Here is a 4,342-nt window from a genome sequence, read left to right as displayed (position 1 = left end):
CACATTTTGTTTACCTGACCCGGAAATGGGCTAGGTCTATACCTTCGACTCTGAATCTGGGTTAATTCGGTCCCTGGCTTTTCAGAATGCCGTATTTCCGGAAACGCTGTTTCTATGGTGGCGTAAAGAAGACAAGGGGGGACACTCAATGATGCAACAAATCGACCAGGTGTTTGTTTTGTTTAGGGGTTGTTGTTGGTTTTTTGGGGGGGGGAGGGGGGGGGGGGCTAGGGGGCCTTTTGATGTTATTTTTAAGAGCGGCTTGTTGTGAGTCATGGGTATTATGTTTTTCTCCAAATAGTGCTAGATTCTCAAAGTCAAAATGGAGACGGAAGAACATCTCCTCGGATTAGAAACGCGTTTATTAAAATTTGTCGATTGTATCAGTCAAAATAACCAACCTTAACGAGTGGGAGCACCCAAAACCTGACGTAGAGGGCGCTTGATTTATCAAAAGAATTAGTTAGAGGAACTGACTAAAAGTTGATTGAATCGGAAAAATAAGGAGTGCGTGTTTTTAAATACGTGTCACAGATGGACCCCTTTACCAACCTCACACCTGCTATGCTCTCTGCTGCTTTCCATGATGGCCTGAAATATACACCAGGACGCGAAAATTGACGCTCAAAACAGCGCAACCATGGACAAGTTCGATCAGCGACCATTTTTATCAACCACTGGTGGTGTCAATGTTCCATGGTTACCAATGCATGAAATAAAACCTGGTTACTCAACCAAACCCGCACAATGGTTGATATACTCAACTAAAAGTCCCTCGCTCAAACTTGCACCTAGTGTACAGTGATGATGACGTCGGTTGATATATCTTGTTGGTGAATATGAAGCGCAAAATAAACACACTGGCTCAAGTTTTCAGAATACACTCGACTGTACTTGGCACGCACTTGCGCTATTTATGACAACAATACGTCAATGCTATGTAATATCACATGGTTACAGACATTATAACATTACAGAAACACTTACAATCACAGAAGTACATCAATTTCTATAACCCAACCTACAAATTTATTGCCATCGTGGAAAGTCAATTGTATGAAATAAATACAGTTACCATAACAACGGGGTGATTCTCTTACCCATCCGTGGAGTAATTGTAAATACATGCCGGGTATATCCCACGTGGATACAAAACGTCTAATTGTATACTCTCTTTTGTAAAAGAGTGAACATTTCTCTCTCTTCTCCGAGTGGTGTCAGTTTCGCTTTGTTGAGAGTAAAAGACAATCTGTGTCACTCTTTTTTTAGTGAAATTGAAACAAACTTCACTCTAAATCAAGGTGAAAATACCTGTATTAATAATAATAATAATAATAATAATAATAATAATGATAATGATAATGATAATGATAATGATAATGATAATGATAATGATAATGATAATGATAATGATAATGATAATGATAATGATAATGATAATGATAATGATAATGATAATGATAATGATAATGATAATGATAATGATAATGATAATGATAATGATAATGATAATGATAATGATAATGATAATGATAATGATAATGATAATGATAATGATAATGATAATGATAATGATAATGATAATGATAATGATAATGATAATGATAATGATAATGATAATGATAATGATAATGATAATGATAATGATAATGATAATGATAATGATAATGATAATGATAATGATAATGATAATGATAATGATAATGATAATGATAATGATAATGATAATGATAATGATAATGATAATGATAATGATAATGATAATGATAATGATAATGATAATGATAATGATAATGATAATGATAATGATAATAATGATGATATGATAATGATAATGATAATAATAATAATAATAATAATAATAATAATAATAATAATAATAATAATAATAATAATAATAATAATAATAATAATAATAATAATAATAATAATAATAATAATAATAATAATAATAATAATAATAATAATAATAATAATAATAATAATAATAATAATAATAATAATAATAATAATAATAATAATAATAATAATAATAATAATAATAATAATAATAATAATAGTAATAATAATAATAATAATAATAATAATAATAATAATAATAAACGAGATTTATAAAGCGCATTTCACTCTAAAAAGGGTGGTCCGCCATATGGCTCTTTGCAAGAGTCGATTGGTGGACAAAACGACTGGTTTTTTTTTCACTGGTGTACATTAAGAGAGTAGTGAATTATTGTTGAATTTGTCGAAAATTTGATTATTGGTGAATTCACGACATCTCCGTTAGTGAGCAATAAAACTTTAACACAGTTTAAAAAAAACCTGTTTCAGACAGTTTGGTCTCGACGTTTCGAACACTATACTCTGCTTGTCTTCTCTGGTCTAGACGTTTCGAAAAGTATACTCTACTCGCCTTCTCCTGAAGACGAGCAGAGTATACTGTTCGAAACGTCGAAACCAAACCGGCTCTTTTTAAAGCCACCACTCCTTCAAAAGAGATTTTACTCATGATGGTACCCGCAAGTTTACTATTCATGTCAGATTCCACATTCCTTACATGAAGGTTGTGCCTACGAGAGAGTTTCTACAATTACGGTAGACTCCAACCATAGATTCAACAGATCGACTGGGCCGTATGGTAATTGTCCTTCTAACATAACGCATGGTCCAAAGGAGGGCTTTTGTTCATCGACGAACTCAAATAAATAACAAAGATACACATGTTGAGTGTTTTAAGGCAAAGTTTACCTCGTTTTTTTTAACCGTGTTTGGTTGTTTTAAAGGGTTAATGTGGAATGAAACTTAGGCTACAACTGTAAATTTCAAAAAGTGAGCGCGTTTTTGAGGTATCGCAGAAATGTATGTTTATACGTCGGAAGATTAATACCTTTAAGAATTACCTCGGTCAAATTCGGCAAATGAGCAGTCAGTTTCATTTTCGTGCGTTCGAATTAATTTGTTTTGCCTTTCCAGTTGTTACTGCGTTTCAAATTCAGAATTCAGCCATTCAATTTCGTTTTGAGTCGAGTCAAATTCCTTTAGCACTAGTGTTCAATTTAGCTTGTCGTCACTCTTTCTCGTGACACACACGCCCGCAAAGAAGCGTCTGCGAATTTGAATGCTGCTTTGATGAATTGTTAAATTGAATGATTATTTTGTTAAATCGAACGACGCAACATTACATATTACTAATCATAAAACGAAATCGAATGACCCTTTTTAGAAGCATTCGATTTCGCGCGAAATAGAATAGCTTGATGGTTAAATTGGCTGCTCATTCGCCGAAATTGGCCGAGAAAACCTATAGTTACATAAGTGTTTTGCGGTAAAACTTGTCAAATTAAAAATTTGGGGCTAACAAACTGATATCTTGTTACAAACAAATTTACTTCGGTGTGAAACATTTCTAAAAAATGAAAGCTGCAGATTTTAACCAAACATTCCCCCTTCCCTACATTATATACATCATCATTGGACGATATGGAAAGGGCCTACGTTTAAATTCACTACTACATTGAACACACCCAGTTTTCCAGAAACAACAAATAACATTTAATGATTTGGCCGGGGTTTTGTTCACGTTCGTATGTGACTGTGTCAATAAGAACAATTAACTATGAACCGTGTATATTGGCAACTTTCCCTTATGCATTGTACATAATGCGGTCGGCTATTATACTTCCCAGGTTGGTCGTGTAAACCAAGGCTATGAAAACAAACATTTCAGGATCATTTCAAAATGATGCATTTGGGAGCTCTTTATTATGATACGGATTCCGTAAAGGAATCAATTGTGATTTCGTTCCCTCAAATAATTGTTTCGATCGATCGAAATAATGTTTATTAGCTCCCTAAAAATATATTTTCCATCGATACATTTTCCAACCAGTCACGGGAGCTCGTGACATTTTCTCAGCTAAACTATCACAGAAAAAAAAGTAAACTTAACTCTCAGCTATTTTGGGAGGTATTTCCAAGATGCTCTAAATGATGGGCCCAATTTCACAAAGTGGTTAATAGTAAACAAAGAATACTGCTACGAGAAAAAAGTCAGTGGGATGGGGCACAATTTGCAACAATACATCGCCATTTAGGCCGGTAACCAGTTTTTGTGAAGCAAGATGTACTTGTGCCTGTTATGTTAAATGAAACTAAACCCTTTCTGGTAACCTGTGTCATGGTTCCAATGGATGGTGGTTATAGCAAGAGATAATTACTTCTGTTGATTTTGGGTTTGACTTGGAAATTCGGATGGTCACTCTAAATAAGCCAGCTTCTGTGATCATATTGCTCTGTGTGTAACGCAATCATATGTCATAAGAGAATTTCCAATTCACTGAGATAA

This window comes from Asterias amurensis, chromosome 17 (assembly GCF_032118995.1).
Source record: "Asterias amurensis chromosome 17, ASM3211899v1".
In the NCBI taxonomy this organism is placed as follows: domain Eukaryota; kingdom Metazoa; phylum Echinodermata; class Asteroidea; order Forcipulatida; family Asteriidae; genus Asterias; species Asterias amurensis.
Note: the sequence above shows the minus strand (reverse complement) of the source record.